An 18,439-nucleotide genomic window follows, 5' to 3' on the forward strand; every position below is an offset into this window, starting at 1 on the left:
ACTTTCAGTCTGTGTATGTCTTTGGGTTTGAAGTGGGTCTTTTGTAGGCAGTATATAAGTGGGTCTTGTTTTTTTATCCATTTGGTAATTCTATGTCTTTTGATTAGTACATTCAATCCATTCACATTTGGGGTAAATATCAACAGATAAGTACTTATTGCCATTGCAGAGTTTAGATTTGTGGTTATCAAAGGCTGAAAGGCAACTTATTTACTATTTAACAGTCTAACTTAACTCACTTAATATGCTATTTCAAACAAAATCTAAAGGTTTTTTTTTCTCTCTCTTCCTGCTCCACTCTATATATTTGGTGTCATATTCTGTACTTTGGGTATCTGTTGACTGATTTTGTGGGTAGTTAATTTAATTTTGCATTTGTTTAGTAATTGATTCTTCTATTTATTTTCTCTGGTGACAGCTATTTAGCCTTAAGAGCACTTCCATTTATTGCAGTCCCTTTAAAATGCACTGTAGAGATGGTTTGTGGGAGGTAAATTCCCTCAACTTTTGCTTATCTTGAAATTGTTTAATCCCTGCTTCAAATTTAAATGATAACCTTGCTTGGTAGAATATTCTTGGTTGGAGGGCATTCTGTTTCATTGCATTAAGTATATCATGCCACTCCCTTCTGGCCTGAAAGGTTTCTGCTGAGAAGTATGCTGATAATCTGATGGGCTTTCCCTTATACATGATCTTTTTTCTCTCTCTGGCTGCTTGTAATACTCTATTTTTTCTTGATCTTTGCCATTTTAGTTATTATATGTCTTGGTATTGTCTTCCTAGGGCCCTTTGTGTTAGGAGATCTCTGACTTCCATGACTTGAGAGACTATTTCCTTCCCCAGACTGGGGAAGTTTTTGGCAATTATTTCCTCAAAGAGACTTTCTACCCCTTTTTCTCTCTTCTTCTGCTTCTGGCACCCTTATATTGTGAATATTATTCCATTTGGATTGGTAGAACAGTTTTCTTATTATTCTTTCATTCTTAGAGTTCCTTTTTTCTCTCAGTGCCTCAGTTTCTGTTTTCCTGTTCTTTAATTTCTATTTCATTTGCCATCTCTTCTACCTCATCTAATCTACTTTTAAATCTCTCCATTTTATGTTTCATTTCAGATACTGCATTTTTCAGTTTCTGTATCTTTCTCAAATTCCTCCCTGATATCTTGAAAATTTTTCTGTAGCTTTATGAGCATGTTTATGATTTTTGTTTTGAAATATTTATGAAGATTGGTGATTTCAGTTTTACTTAGCCCTTTCTGGTGTCTTCTGCTGTATTTTCGCTTGTAGGGAATTTTTTTTCCATTTCATATTTCTAATAATTCCTATGGAATAATGATTTTGTGTAGGCAATGTCCTCTAGTGTCCAGAAGCTCTCCTCCCTGGAGCTGCCTAGCACCTGGACCTATCATGGGTATTGCAGTTACGCAGCACCAGTACCTGCTGAGAGAAAAGTGCTCTTTTTCCTAATTCCCGGCTGCAGTGAGTGCCTCCACTGACCTAGTGCACAGGAAGGAGCCTCTCTGCTATGCCCATGTAGCATGCATAGGTGGAGCCACTGTCCAGCTGGCCTGGCATGATGCCAAGGGTGCAGGTTTGTGAACTGCTACCTGCCAGGAGGAAGAACTGGCAGGCTGCATATCACAGTGGTGGGCCTTGGTGCTGCATTGCTTTCCAAGAGGATAGAGCATCTGAAGCTTCTGAAAGTTCCCAACCTGCTGGGCTTAGTGTGCTGGGACAATTTTGTCCACCTGTCCTTTCTCCTGAGCAGCAAGCTCTGTGTAATCCCTGCCCCTTTGTCACCCCTCTTGCTGTTGGGGTGTCTTTCAAAGTGCCTGCCTTTCTTTTCTCCTGAAGCAGCTGGTTGTGGGTATCTGTTCTCCACAAGCAGTGGTTCTCAGTGTCTCCAGGTATTCTGCCTGTTTTTGCTTTCCAACCCCAATAATCTCCAGCGTACCATGTAATATGGCTTCATGCTCCCAGAGCAGATCTCCAGGGCTGGGTGCTTAGCATTTGTGGGTTTCTACTCCCTCCCTGTTCCATTTCTCTTCCTTACACTGGTGAGCTGGTGGTAGGGGGAGGGCTTGGGTCCTTCTGGATTGGGACTTTGCTACTTACTTTACCCTTTTCTGTGAGGTCTTTCTCTTTTACCCAGATGTACACAGTCCGTTCTGCATCTTTGGGTTGCTCTTTCAGGATTAGTTGTATTTGTTGTATTTTTGTGTTATATGTGGTTTGGGAGGAAGTTTCTGCCCCACTTCTCACACCACCATCTTTTTCCCCCACCCCATATAATGTTTTTTATGTGAGTGCATATATGTGAGTTTGTATGTGAATATAGCTTGCTACCTACTAAACATCTTATATATCTAGTGCACAAAAAAATACACAGACATGTGTGTGTGCACATGCACACACACACACACATATAAAAATACATATTTTATTGACCATTGCTATAATGGTGCAGTGAAAACTGATTACATGCCAACCACTATACTAGGGACTCATGGAGCCAGTCTTACAGTCTCTTTATAATAAAAAGTTTGTAGTGGTTATGAATACAAAACAGTCCTATATGTCATGATAGCAGTATTTGAAAAATACTTTTATGTACATTCTCTCACTTAATTTTTCCAAAATTCTTATGGAAGTAGGAAGGATATGAACCTTTATTTGTAAAGTAGTATTTGAGACCTAAAGAGTTTTTAGAAAATTAGTCCTGAAAGTCTGTTCTTTACTTAAAATGAATTTCTAGCATTCTGTAAACCTCAATTCCAATTTCAAGCATACTTAATTTATTTCTACAGAGTAAAGCCCTTCTGTTTTAGTTTATTCACATTTTAAACATTCTTCATGAAATAAACATACTTTAACCAGAGTTCTGTGCTTTCTGTCTTCATAAAATATTGCCTGTAAGATTAGAATCATGAAAAAAGCCACATCAAAAATTGGCTACTTTCAGAATATAAACCCAACATGACCACATACACCATGTTTAAATTGAATACCAAAATAGTTGTTTATGTTTTTAAAATTACTGTTAATATAGGTACCTTTTTTCAGATACAACTCATAGTAAATAGTTCAGTGATTTATGTTGCTATCTTAACTAAAACCAATTTTACAGGAAAAATGACTTAATCATGTGTTATATACAAGGATTTTCCAGATTAAATTTCATAATAGACTCCTAACTTCAGACACTGTGTTAGAAGTCAGTCTACAGTTGAAATGAGCATCTGCATAGGATAGCAGAGGTTCTATAAAAAATTCCTACTTAACATTGTGTTGCTAGAGTGGATACTGGAGCAATGAACCATGGTAGGAACTACTTTTCTAAGCATCTGTGGGCAGTAAAAGCATCTGTCCCACTCAGTGCAGTGCATTCACTGCCCTAAACACAGCTGAACATACATAAACCACTTAATAGATATTTACTAAAGAAATGAGTGAATAAAGATTATGCAACAAAAGTTATATTTTTCCACTTCACTCTTTTTTTCCAAGGTCAGATCAACCCAGGAAGGTATGAAACAAACTTTGTAAGATTATTGCTATCAGTTGCTACCTGAAGGGCTTGGCATTATGTTGGCCACCTAGACCTGAGTACACATGTCAGTCACAATGTAGACACCACATTGCTATTGTATCATCTAAGTTTTCTTGATTGACATCCAAAGGGCTCCCAGTATCCCAGCAACCATGCCTGAGTTCTCAGGACTAGCAACCACAGACATTTCATCTGCCTCAGTTAACTGAATCAGCATCTGCTGTATTTGCGTCTTCCTTATCTGCCTGTTAATAGAGTATCTCTGTTCTCCTGGGGAGAACCTGGCTCTCCTCCCTACAGATCCAGTATTCCCTTCCTTAGGGAGCGGCTCCTCCTCTAGCTATAACTATGTGCCCTAGTGGAACTTGCCAATCATGTTATTCATTCATCTTCTCTCTAGACGATTCAATTTCCAGTTGATTGTGAGGTTGCAACAATAAGAATCTGTCTGTAGGACTTTTGAAATGAAAAGGAGAAATAGCCTTTTCTGTGTAAATTTGTGAAATAAGAAGAATGAATTTGTTGACAATCAAATTGTTTTATATTTGTAAATGGAAGTGTTTTGAGAAAACAAAGACAGATGCCAAGAAAAGCAGAAGAAACAGAGAGGATAAGATGAAGGAGAGGAAAAAGAGAGAAAAGAGAAAGAGAAAAGAGAAGAGATGGTGGGATTGGAGTTCAAGTTTCCAATTTTTCCCAGGAGATTTAACTATACCCTGAACCATTCCTCAATTTTCTGAGGAAATAAATGGTTGTTTTTGCCCAATATGAATTTCTTTTTGTCACTTTCAACCAAGAGTCCTAACTAATAGTAACCTAGTAGCCCAAGCTCCACTACCACTGGACAGAGCTGCTATATAATCAATCTCTAGCCAGCCAAGCGGCTCCACCAGCTCTGCTAACCCCGCAGCTGGCTGGTGTCTTCATCCTGACTCCTCACATGCCTTCGGACACTGGGCCTTGTCTTTAACTGTTGGCTTTGGCTATCCTATTCACCCCAGTCCAGCACCTTCACTCAGCTCAGCACTATCAGGCCCCAGGCTCCCACGATCCCTCAACGATGTTCACAGAAGCTGCATAAAGTCTTTTTTGCTTCTTCCTATGCTCCTATAATTTTCTCTTTAGCAAAGTTTTCAAAGCAAGGCAATACAGTTATCACTTCCATGCTTCTAAAAGATTAGCTTGCAACTATGTGAAGAGTAAGTGATGGAGGATGCGCTGGAGCAGGGTGATACCTGTGGGTAAGGAGACAAGAAGAGGATGAGGAACAGAGGAAGAGGCAGTGAGGATATGAGGGAGGGAAATCTACTAAAGAACACTGAAGAGAGTGCAGCACCCAACTTACTGAGTTATCAGTGAAATTCTAGATTTCTTCATTTGGATAATTATTCAAAGGAGTATAAGCAAACAGCACCCTTTAAAAAAATGAGCAAAAAAAAAAATCCAAGATTTAGCAAGCCCAAAATGCTGTTTGAATAAACGGGAAATGGTGATGGATAGACTGCAGAGTGAATAGTTTTGGCTATAGCTACTGTCATAAGGGAAAAATTATCATTGGCAGGGCTGGGGTGAAAGGTCAGGTAGAGAGTGGTGGGAGAGCTGGTGTGGGGTGAGAAGGCTTCCAGTTGGAACCGAGTTGGAAGCAACTTTTCTTACACTGAAAACAAAACAAAACAACAAAAACTACATGGGGAGAATTAAGTATACCATCATCAGCAAAGGTGGGTGCTCCTCTCTGGAAAATTACTGGGTCCTCCACCAAGAGTAGTCGTGATGCTGCTGGAGAGCTCAGCCCATAAAGGGAAGCTGAGAAGCTTGGGCTTCAGAGATGAACGTCAAGTTCTGATCTTGACCTCCCACTCCTTCTGTCTTTGGACTTCCCCTCCACATCTATGATTGATTATGCTTTATGCACTGATACATAATATTCATAATATTTGTGGCCAGTTATATCTATTACTGTCTTGAGGATCTAGTATTTCAGACTCATGCCTGTTCCACATAGCAGACCAAATGAGAGATTTAGAAGAGAAAGAACTACAAGAAGAAAATGCTTTAATTAATGGTCTAGGAGAGCTCAAGCAAAAGATGTGTCTGACATTAATAAAGAGGGACACTTCCTTACAATAATGTCTTTGGCTACAATACAGAATGAAGGAAGAGAAGCAAACAATTCCAGCTGTGTTGTCAAGATAATATAAGACTTTTGAGGAGACTTATATCACATCATTCTTCTGGTACTATCTTCCATTTCTCCATATCAAACAAGGTTTCAAAAAAAGTGTTAATTTTCAATATTTGGTTATCTTTGAATTTCTAGTAACAGTGAGTAGATGTTTTTTTCTCATTGTACAGGCCAGAGATTACTTTGATGTGGATTTGAGATACAGTAAATACATTTGGGGATATGATGGTAACCCAATATCTATTGGTACTCTTACACATCTCTTTTATTCTTTCCTAGAGCAAAGAACAAAAACAGCTGCTTTTAGCACAAATTTGGCAATTTCCCCAGAAGATGTTCATCAGCAAAGGTGATTTTCTCTGCTGGGTTGTTGCTTTCCAAAGAGCAATTTCAGCTGATTCAGGTTATGAGTGGTAGGGACTGTCAGGTCTTACCTAGGAGTTCACTGTATCAGTAAGATTGACTCTCTTTTGGGGTGTCTAAGACAGTGGGTGCAGCACAGATTTCCCACCCTTTCCCATGAGGAAGAACATCACAGTCAACATTCTAGATCTCCCTTGTTTCATATCTCATGGTCCTCAGAGATCTGGGGATTCAAATGTAAGTTTTGTCCTGCACATTGAAAGTAGAAACCCAACACAATGAACACAAGCTGATTCTTTCCTGAAAAAGATACCATACTTTTTTATCAAGACAGTGAAAATAAAGATCTAAGTAATAGAAAAATAAATAAATCTGTGTGTAGGCTATAATCTAGATACAAATTGACATAAATTTATGTGGCCTACAGATTTTTAAGTAAGACTGACCAGGAGGCAGTAAGCATCTGAAACATCCTAAAGAAGTCAAACTGTAACTATGTCCAGAAGATAGACACTAGTTATGTTACTAGAACTTCACCTTCTTTGTTTCAATAATGTAGCCAACTCTGTCATCACCCCTGAACCCTGATGGCTACTTACTGGTCTTTGCCCAGGGGCTTTCTCTGACAAGAGCATGCTGATATCATGGACAGGGGTGGCTTGAGGTGCTGGGGAATGAGGGATAACTTTTGGGGGATTAATACCCCCACTTTCTCAACTCTTGGGTGGCATAACACTGAGCAGTGCTATGCAGTTTTCCAGATGTCCCGAGCAGGACTGAGTCCCAACTGACCACAGTGGTAATGTGTTCATGAATAGTCTATGTGGGCATCATTTCTTGCTGTTTCATTTCTCTAACCCCTACAGGGGTTACCAGTGGTCACCTCCCAAATAAAATACTTGTGCTCAAATCATTTTTCAGAGTTTATGGCTGGGAAAGGCAACCAAGGAGAAATAGGAATATGTTGCTACTGTTTCTGATCATAAAAATAACACTTACCCACTGCAGGTAATTTGGAAAATACAAAGGTACAAAGAAGAAAATAAAAACTACAAGGACATAAATGTAGTAGATATAAATATTATTAAAAATCTTTGACTTAAATTTGGGGTACCATAAAACTTACTATCCGGCTGGGCCATTTTTGTCCAAGATAAAGGCTAAAAACAATGGAATGCCTAGACAACAAGTGAAAACCAGGATCTGTCTAGGCACATCAGTAGGTTATTCAGTCACCTGCATATAATCCAATTTCCATAGTGCAAAGAGCCTATCTTTGGGATGGAAAATCCAAATATTGCACAGAGTCTGTCATTTGCTGCTGGTACCTAAAAATATGATCCCTATATTCCCCAATTGTAGGATAAATAAGGGCTAACACTATGTTTTCTGATTTTGTATTAAATACATTATTTCATATTTAGTGGACTGTATTTGTCAGAAGGAGTTGCTGTCTAGGTTTCTCTTCTATGCATAACAAGTAGTATAATGGATAAGAATAAAGAATAGTTTGTCAGCAGGTTATAATTTAATTTCTGTGTCTGGAGGGTGAGGTGTGATGCAGTGGAGAACCATAAATAAGCATCTAGGAGAGTTAGATTATTTGGATTTTTATGCTGGCACCATCACCAACTGGCTGTGTGATCACAGGGAAATTACTACACTCTACTGTGTTGCACAGTTCCACCAGCTGCAAAATGAGAAAAATGCCACCTGCCCTAAGTCCCTCAGAGACTGGTAATAAGATCAAATGAGATGTCAGAGAAAGTGCTTTGAAAAAGGATGACAAAAGAACACTTATTTTTAGTAAAGGATGGAGCCTCACTTCTTAAACAGAAAGCACCCGTATCTCCTTTTAAGCTACCAAATAGAATTGAAAGAGACAATGTATAATTACAATAAAGCTCAAAAGATCTAGTCTCATGGGCCTCATCTTCCTTGGCCTCCCATTGTTGCTGCAGATGATTAATCATCAGGTTCTTGACTTCCCTCTTTGCTGATGGGCCACCCCAGGGTCATAGCCACTTTTCAAATTCGTCTTTGGGCTTTGCAGCTAAGCAGGGCAAAAAGCCTTCCCTGGTGTTAGGGCATGCCAAAGCTGAACCCAGAACCCCCATTAGCCTAATTGACAGCATGACTTCCCCTGGGGAGAGAGTGATGATCTAGCTATTTATCTTGTCTGTAGGTTTATCACTGCTGAGCTCAGGCAGAGATGTTTAAATATAAAAATGAGGTAAGGAACATTCTTGCCAGACTCTGTGCCATTAAAGCCAGGTTGGGGGTCAGCAGCATGAAAGGTGAGCATCTGGGATTGTGGTCCTCTCTTTGCTGCCTAATGTCTCCAGTGGCCTTGGAGTGAGGGGCCGCTCATAAGGGCACTGAAGGACATCTCTTTGTGACTGGGAGTTGTGTGGCCACTGCTACCCACAGGGCTGCTGCCTGAAAGCGCTGGACTGCTGCTTCTCTGCAAGGCAAGAGAGGCCCATTAGAAACATGAAGGGGTGGTTTAATTCTGCAACAAGATGTGTACAAATGTATGCCTCCTATTGAAACCCATGCAACAGCTTCCAAAGTTAATTAAAAGCTAATTTTCTAATGAGGTGGCAACACTGGCAACAGCATGCTGTCAGTATGAGAGCTGCAGCCAGCAGCCGGTGAGGGAACAGGCAACCTCCCTCTTCCAGGATAGAACATCCTACCTGCATCCATTAATTAGTCTCCAGCTGTATTGCTTTAATACTAGACACCAGTATAGACGGTCATAACAATCATAAATTGCTTTGGCATTGCCAAGATATTGTTGATACTTATTATACAGCAGGACCCTTTCCAGGCATAACATCAAAGGCAATGAAATCCACTCCTGGAAATACTAAATCCCGGGGTCCAGTGCTATGGACACTCTGTTATGTCAAGCAACATGGCATTTTAATCCTTTGGGCAATTGCTAATTGTAAGCCAGACTTGCAATTAACTTTAATAAATAGAGAGAAAGTGCCTTAAATTAACTACACTTATGTTGGTTTTGCTTCTTGTTTTGATTCCAAACACATAGCCAAGCCGGATGACTCATGGTTATTATCCTAATGACATGGGTCTCCTGGCCATAGTCAGAATGTGCCAGACACCTGTGGCCATTCCTTGGCATTCTTCAGAGAGAGCATATAATGATGTCGTGAAAAGAGATGAGAGAATCACCAAATAAAAATAATGACATTGCTATAGAAACGCCAGGATTCTGGATATTTAAAATGTAGCTTTCTTATTAAATTTCATCAATAAAAAACTTGAAGACATACTTAGGGTCTATAAGATAATCTAAGAAATTGAATAAAAGTCTTTACATAGTCTTTTAATGTTAAGAAGTAGGTAGAAAAATTCACTTTGAATGTACTGTTTCTGCAGGAAGCATCCTGCTGTGAGCTCAATAGGAGAGTAATTTTTATTTGTCTATCCTCTTAGAAAATAGTAGAGTTAGATCTTTTCAGTTAACTGATCTTTATGTGCACTCTTCTAATTCTTACTCAGATTCATTTTCTCTCTTTAATAGTCTCTTAGCTTCTGTCTCTCTCATTCTCTCATTCATTTCTTATTCTCTCATCTCCTGTACTTTCTCGTTGTTACTCATAGTTTCTTATATACTTACATTCTGGTGCTCTCGAGAGCTCTCTGAAGCTTGTCATAAGGCGTTATGTTTATGTTGTTACCAGTTTGTGGAAATTTCAAGAAATGCCCCTAACATCTCACTGGCCAACATTGAGTCACATGTCCATACTTAAACCAATCACAAGAAAAGGGAATGAGACCATATGATTGGATTAAATTAATGGGGATTCATTCCCTGGGTTCGAGGCCTACCTGACCTCCCCTGTGTGAATAAGTGCAGATACCTGAACAAAACTTGGACTCTGTTATGAGAGATAAACATGAAACAACTGCTGTGCCAGCAGCCAACAGAGTCTGCTACAAGGCTCCTATGCAATATTAGAGCATGGCAAACAGAGAACATGATCTGAATAATAGCTCTCAGGATTGTTCCCAGAGTAACAGGATGACTAAAGTTGGACCCCCTGGAGAGAAAGCAGAGTTCCATGTTCTCTGAGACTAGGATCTACACGTGTGAGCAGGTGTGAGGAAAGCCTTACCTACTTCTAGGAGGAATAAGAGTTATGCATTAATCATTTCTTCTTTAACAAATATTTGTTGAGTGCTTACATGCTCCTGTCATTTCAGATGACTTGAGGTGATGTCAACTGAAAAAGACAAAGTCCTTACACTGTCATAAAACTTACTTTTTAACAGGAGAAAGAGAGGATGAGCAAGTTAAACATACAAATAAATATTAGACTGTGAAGAGACAGAAACTATGCAAAATAGTAGTGCCTTGCTTAGGAAAGGAGCCTGGAACCTTGGCCCGTGTGTCAGGAAGGCATCTCCCAGGAAGAAGAAATAAACATGTATTGGAAATTTACCATGAGCTGAACTGAACACCTGCTACAAGTGACACACAGCTAAAAGGCGTGTTCCAAAGAATTCTCCACTTGCCTGGTCAATACTTTCATTTCTGAAACACTATTGTAACAATTGTTACTTAAAAATCATACTAAAGATGTACCATCTGCTTAGAATTTTTTGTTCTTTACTGACTCGTTAAACAAATATTCATTAAGCACCTACTATGTGCCAGGCAGTGTTCTAAACAAGGGGTAAGGAACAGCAATGAACAAAACTAATGACATTTCTGCCACCGGGGAGCTGACATTCCCTCCTATCAAAAAAAACCAACAAACAATGAAGTAGATTCTAATCACCTTCAGCAGATGGGAATACCGTAGCTTTAAATATTAAATACCTTGATTGACTTTATATTCCAAAGCCTTAACTTTTGCTATTATACACACTGCCTTAAATGAACCAGTACTGCAAAACAGTTGTGATAGAAAATGCAGGTGGCAACCCAATCTTATGAAGGCAGTCTTCAAAATATTTAGGGTAAAGACAGGTATGAGCCTCTGATATGAGACTCTAATATAAGTATTGTTAAAATTAGATTATTTATATTAAAGTTGTAATTGCCTTAGTGCAATTGTGATAATCTTAATGAAGATGAAAATGAGAATTTTTAATAATGGCGATTTTGATCAGGATTTTCTCCATCAGGGTCCATGGATGAAAGTCATTGGTTTATAAACTCCTTGAACTTAGAATGAAATTCGAATGTGTAAGTGCATTATTCAGAGGAGCAGTGTCCAGAACTTTCATCAGATTCCCAAAGTTTGTTCTTTCAAAATGATCTAGAACTATCACTTTAGAAGTTACATACATGCCCAAAGGGAGTTTTCCAATAGATTTTAATGTAAAAGGGTGTATTAAAGAAGAATATATACTAAAAAAGTAGCAGAGACTTCTAAGGAGTACCATCATGAAATCAGCCCTTAAATAAATCCAAGTGAGTGAAAATCTTTCTGGACAAATACAGAAAATTTTAACTTACTTTAACTTACTTAGATCCCAAATAGGAGCAGAGAGGTTTGCCTGTGGCTCAGGTTGGACTGTATAAAACTGACAGATGACAAGTAGACAACAGACCTGATAAGGTCTGATGATTTTTTTCTGCCTCAATTGTCAAGAGTGATCTTCAGACAGTAAAGTAGGACAAATGCTGGTAAGAGGAAATGGGAGCCTGAAATCCATAAGAAGACTGTAAAAATTTGTACTTGTCTCAAATGGATTTGTCTCTTAGCTTTCAAATATTATTTATTTATAACTTTAAGGAAGCTTAGTATCAATTCATCAGCCTAGCTTGGATATCCTTAAAGAATCATAAAGATTTGAAATATTGGAAGTCTGGAGGTGGGCAAACTTAGCTCTGATGTTCCAAAACAGGTTAGAGAACTTGACTCAAGTTGAGTCAATAATGGATCGTTTAACATGTATTTTGTAAGTACTTAAAATGAAGTCACCCTATCACAGGCTCATTCTCTTTTAAGCTGGTGTTTCTCAAATAAAGATGATGGAAATGCAGTAAGCAAACTGCATACCATGATGTGTTTAATAACTTCCCTATTTGAGAATGTGTGGGTTTTTTCTAGAGCAAAGTACAACATGGTCTTACAGATGTTAAATACGAAAACTGGCAAACTAAATGGTATCTGCTGCTCAAACATATGTCTTACTGAAAGCAAAGAGATTGGGGAGCTAAATAATCATGGGTAAAAGACTCAGTGTGGAATCAAATATTCTCATTTTGGAAGCCTAAGTCCATTACTTCTATATTATCATTTCACCTTTCTAAGCCTCAGTTTCAATGTAAAATGGGGATGACAATATTCTCTCTCTCCCAGGGTTCTGTGAGGATCAAAGAAAATGCTACCCATAAATAGTGCTTACAGTAGACCTAGGCTGGCAAAGCCCTTAATAAATGATACCTTTCGTTGCCATGATTATTCCTAGCTAATTAAATGCAGTGGTTTTGTAGTTGTAAGCCCAAGCAATGCTCAAGGAAAAGGGGCAATATAACGGCATAATAAATTTTAAAACTGTTAAAGAAATTATCATATGAGGAATATTAGTAATAAGTGTAATAAGCCCTAATCATCTCACATGTTAATATAATGCTCCATTAAAATGTTATTAATAATCATTAATGTTAATTTTATTTCAGAGTGAGCTCTGCCAAGGTACTCAGAGAACTGTGAAGTCATACATAATAAATGTCTAAAACATAAAAACTTGTGAAATAACAGTATTGACATACATGTAAATGGTTCATTGAAAGAAGCTGGAGAAAAGATAACCACTATAATTTGCATATTTGTAAACGTGTTTCTATATTTTAGTGTCCAGTTATTCAGAATTTTGAAAAGGCTATCTAGGTCTCAGGGTGTCTGTGCCATACCCATCGCTCACTGAGAGGCTTTGTCAAGCACAGTGTTTTCAACAGGACAGGGATTAGTTTGCTCAGCCCTTAATTTGACAATATGGTAGACAATTCTAGTTGCTAACTAAATGGCATTGGCTGAGTGACTATACTGTCATTGCAATATTAGGACACTCCTGTTTATATATTCTTTCTTCAAGCCATTTATTGAGTTTCAGCTGTCCAAGGCCATTGTAGGAAGGATGAATTAGAAAGGGAGCCAGTCCGCAGTGGGATAATAGGCTACATAAATAATTCTAATGTTTGATGAGCTGAGGTAAATGCCTTATGAAAGGTACAGCTGAAGTGCTCTGGGAGGAAGAGAAAATGCCATTTCAGATATATCTTGAAGCACCAGTGTTATGGGTCTGTGAGCTGGCTAGTGCTAAAAGTAGAAAAGAACTAGGAAGTAGGGACTGTGTAATCAGAGCTGAGAAAGAAAGAATTAGTGAGCAATTGGGAAACGAACAAGTTTAAATTAGATTTAATTAAACTGGAACAAGGCATTCTTATAAAGACTGAGGAGTGCTAAAAGGACATACAGTGAACCCTGAAGAACCCAAAAATTTGGGGTGAGAGAGAGTAAAAGGAAGCCATAGATAAGGCTGCAAAGAACTGGGGAGAGAAGAGGAAAGGTAGGATAACATGGTATGATGGTGCCATGAGAAAAAAGGGTGTTAAACAGCTTTCAACAGTGTCAAATGCCATGGACAGGCAAAGTAAGAAAGGAAAAGCATACACTGAATTGGAGAGTTAGGTGATATTTGACATAAGTCAAAGTAGAATAGGTGAGGAATGCAAGCAGACAAAAGGGAGAATTACTGAATGTACATGAACCTTAAAAGAGACGGCTTTCTGGAAGATGACTGGTTAGCCAGAGACGGGTAAGATTCCTCAAGGGAGGAACAACCTAAGACAGGCACAGTCACAGGGGGGTCATCAGGTGAGAATTTGGGGATCAACAGAGGTGAGGCTCAGAACCTCACCCCCCCTGCTTTGAGAGAAATCTTCTGCATCTGTGGATGTCTTGCTGCCCTTGTCTAGCCTGGATTAATACTTAGTCCATAGGCACACACCTGATCATCTGATCATCTACATTTGCCCTCTTACAGCACTAAACTATGTTTTCTACCTTTATCTTGCATCTACCTACCACTTCAGCATTTTATTAAAAATAAAAATAAAAATAATAATAGGAGAAATGTGGGATCAACATATAAATCAAGTACAAAAATCAAACGAATATTCATATTTGACCTGATGGTTTATAGGTCATAATGCATGATCAAAACCGAAAGTTTCTGTGATGAATGCCCTTGTACTGTTCACCATGTAAGAATTTATTCACTATGTAAGAATTCGTTCACCATGTAAGAACTTGTTCGTTATGCTTCAGAAGATTGGAGACTGATGAGAATTAGGCTTGAGATGGATTAATGATTGTACATTGAGCGTTGACCCCCCTATACTGAATTTTATTGTTGTTAACAACCATTTGATCAATAAATATGAGAGATGCCCTCTCAAAAAAAAAAAACAAAATAAAAATAAAAAAATAAAAAATAAAAGTAATAATAATAATAATAATAATAATAATAATAATAATAAGGGAGAAATGTGGGATTCACATATAAATCAAGTATAAAAATCAAACGAATATTCATATTTGACCTGATTGTCTGTAGTTCATAATGCGTGATCAAAACCGAAAGTTTCTGTAATGACTGCCCTTGTACTGTTCACCATGTAAGAACTTATTCACTATGTAAGAATTTGTTCACCATGTAAGAACTTGTTTGTTATGTTTCAGAAGATTGGAGACTGTTGAGAATTAGGTTTGGAGTGGATTAATGATTGTGCATTGAGTCCCCTATACAGAATTTTATTGTTGTTAACAACCATTTGATCAATAAATATGAGAGATGCCCTCTCAAAAAAAAAAAAAAAAAAAAAAGAGACGGCTTTGATGACACTTGGTTATGAAGAGAAGACAGAAGGGGTAGTATAAGGGCCTGAAAGACGTTGCCCACATTAAGGAAGGAGAGGACAGGAGGTGAGAGAGAACAGAGAGGTCAAGTTGGCTGTGTGTGAAGCCACCACCACTGGTCTCTTGGCTGGAAGAGAGAGAAGTGGACTCCTGTAGGACTGCAAGGCTTCTACAGAGAGATGTGCCATTGGTAAGAGTGGAAAATGTTGGAGCAGGAAGCAAACTGAGAAAGCAGATGATTAATTCTTCTTTGTAAATCTCAATCTGAGGTCTTTTGAGTCTTATTTTGTAGAGTAACAATCTTTGAAGTGGAGTTTGTGTATCTTGAGACATCCAAGATGTTTGCTGTTCATTTACTGTGCCACACTGTTTATGCACATGTATTGCATGTGGCTAATTTTATAAAAATTATAATCTTTATAATACTTTGTAATGTGATTGACTTGACAGTAAAACTCATTTACTACTCAGAAATACTTGCAGTATAGTACTTAAAAGAGTGATAAGATTAAAGAGATGTTTCATATTTATCTTTTACAAAAAGACAAATATTCCAAATCTGCTGACCTTTTGTTCACTGTAACAATGTCTTTGCTGGGATCATAGGAGGCCACTGGTTTTCCTCCTACTTTACTGCCCACTTCTTCTTCTAGTTGATTTCTTAACACTAACATGCATAAGGATTTTCCCCAAGTTCCTGTCCTCTTTTTACTCATTCCCTAGGAATCTCTTCAAATTTTATGACTTAAAATCTCACTCTGTAGGATTCCCAGATTTGCATCTCTAGCCTGGACTTCTCACCTAAAATGCAAGACTTAGATATTCAACAATTCCACTTCAATGATCCCACAAATATTTTTAAAACACCTATTGTGTGCCAGACACGAATTTCAGTACTTAGACCAGGCATAAACCTCTGCCCTTACAGACCTTACATTACAGTGGAGGGAGACTGAAAATAGATAATACGCAGAATAACTGGAAAATATGCAGAAGGTTCACAAACAAAAAGTGTTCTTTAATGAAGAAATAAGACTATGGTAAGCGGCTTCGTAGTGTTGGGGCAGGGCAGGCAGCATTAGGGCAGGTTGCACTTTTAAACAGGTTAGTTAGGGTAGGCCTCATTGAGAAGGGAACATTTGAGCAAAGATTAGAAAGAAATGAAAAAGTCATATGGGAAGAATAGTCAGTACAAAGGCCCTCAGGCTGAAGTATGCCTGGTGAAATCAAGAACCCTCTGAGTTGTGGCAGTGGTAGAGCAAGTGGGGCAAATGAGGACTCATTCTTTGCCTTCCCCACCCTGCCTTCTTTCTCCCTACAGCATTTCTCATCACATGGCAAACGCATGTTTTCATCTGTTTACTTCATACCTCTGCTTACCTATTCCTCCAGAATGTGAGCTCTGTGTGGACCGAGGTTTTCTTAGTTTTAGTTCACTGCTGTATTTCCAATTACTAAGAAGTGCCTTGCATTTAGTAGAAATGTAGTAAATATTCATTGAGTACATGAATAAGTTAAGAAAGAATATGGCAATATGGTAGGCCTATATCTGCCTACATTTATGCATCTTATGATTAAGATGGCAAAAACCTGTATCACTGTAGTCACAGGCTATTGAGAGCAAATAGAGTATATATTTTTTATAGAATATGAATGTACCATAAAATCTAGAAGTTTAAAAGCAAAATAAACAATATATAAATATTATTAGGGGATATTTCTGGATAATATGATTTGGGCTTTTTTTAGTTTTTGTATTTTTTATTTAATGAACATATAATTATATACTGGAGAATGAAACAACATACATACATTTATTTAAAATATATATGTATATCTTATGTATATATGCATATGTATATCCTAAACCTGTGATATTTGCTGATTTGATTTGAACTTTTGAAATAGAGAGTTACTAAAGCCTTGCTTTGGGATCTTACTATAATTTTTGGTGCAGTAGACTATAATTGTGGTATACCTCCACAAGCCACAATTTAATGAACCTGGACCCTCATTTCTAGGACCAAAGAGGAGTGGGAAACCTGGAGCTCAATAATGCTGTTTTGTTTCATTAAATGTTCTCACTGCCTGTGTGGAAATAAATCTGACTTGTCCCTGACAGTTGATAAAAGACAGCAGACATCATTAGTGTCCATCACATGACTCCCGACACCTACTGGAGAGAGGGCCTCTGTTTGCTCATGATCAGAGGTAAAATCTTTCTACAGATTGATTTGAAATTGCTTCTTAACTTCAGTGTTCAGATCCAACCATGAAGCCAAGAGTGGCTTCCTATTCTAACTTTAAAAACCTTTTGAGGTTTTAAATTATTTCAGCTCCGTATTTCAGAATGTTTTAAGGGGTAGCTACGTTCACAAAGGAAGAGGGCTCCATGGAATGCTTTATTAGAATTTCAAAAAAGTGCCATCTCTCGAACTGCTCATTACCAGGAACAACCTGATGCCAAGCAATTTATGATTATTAAAACATATCATTTGCATGTAAATTAAATGAATTAATAAATAGCAGAGATTAAAATAATGTGTTGTATTCCCTTATTGTTTGCTGCTTTAATTTTTACACATGCTAAAATAAAGCACAGAATTTATGGGATTTCATTTGTTTTTTACAGAGAAGGTATTGAGAAAAATATGAATTTCAGGAATTACTTAGTCTCTATTATTTTCCATATTTTCATGAGAATGTGTTCTCAAATGAGTGTTTCCTTTAAAACATGGCTTCTTTTTAAGAAAGTGGACTACATTTTAATTGTTTTGGAAAATATTTCTCAACATTTATCTATGTACAAAATATTTTTTAAAGACATGAATAGGTCAAATATTTTGCTTACAATTCTATATATAAAAGCTTTCTTACAACCATAATTGATAGTCTTAATAACTATATAGTTGATGTTTATTGAGAAACTATTATGCACAATTTATTATACTATGGTGAAAGTTAAAACTACAAGATTCTGTCCCTCAAATTATGGAGTCCAGTTAGGGATATACAACTTAAAGAAACAAAAACATTTAAAAATTCAAAACATAATACAACCTATAGAAGAAAAATCCCAAGTGACTTTATATGTTTAGCTAAAAAAAAGTGCTTAATTTCAAACCTCTATTTCCAAGGAAATTGTGGGACTGGAGATAACGATGTCCTCCTAAAACTGAAATCACTCCTCAAGTCCTCCTTGAAAATGATAATACCAAAAAAAGAGTGCAAATAAGTTCACAAATGACTCAGTCAGTAGCCTTACTAGGCAGTAGAAAATACCATGATCAAGTTACCTATAAATAGAGATTTAAACACCATATTCCACCAGACCTCCTTAGACTACCATAAGCCTGTGGGTGCCAAAAGTAGGAAAGGGGAAGCTTAAGACACACCATTAAAAAATGGATATGTAGACAAACCATGGACCCCAGAAA

Source organism: Manis javanica, chromosome 2 (genome assembly GCF_040802235.1).
Source record: "Manis javanica isolate MJ-LG chromosome 2, MJ_LKY, whole genome shotgun sequence".
Lineage (NCBI taxonomy): Eukaryota > Metazoa > Chordata > Mammalia > Pholidota > Manidae > Manis > Manis javanica.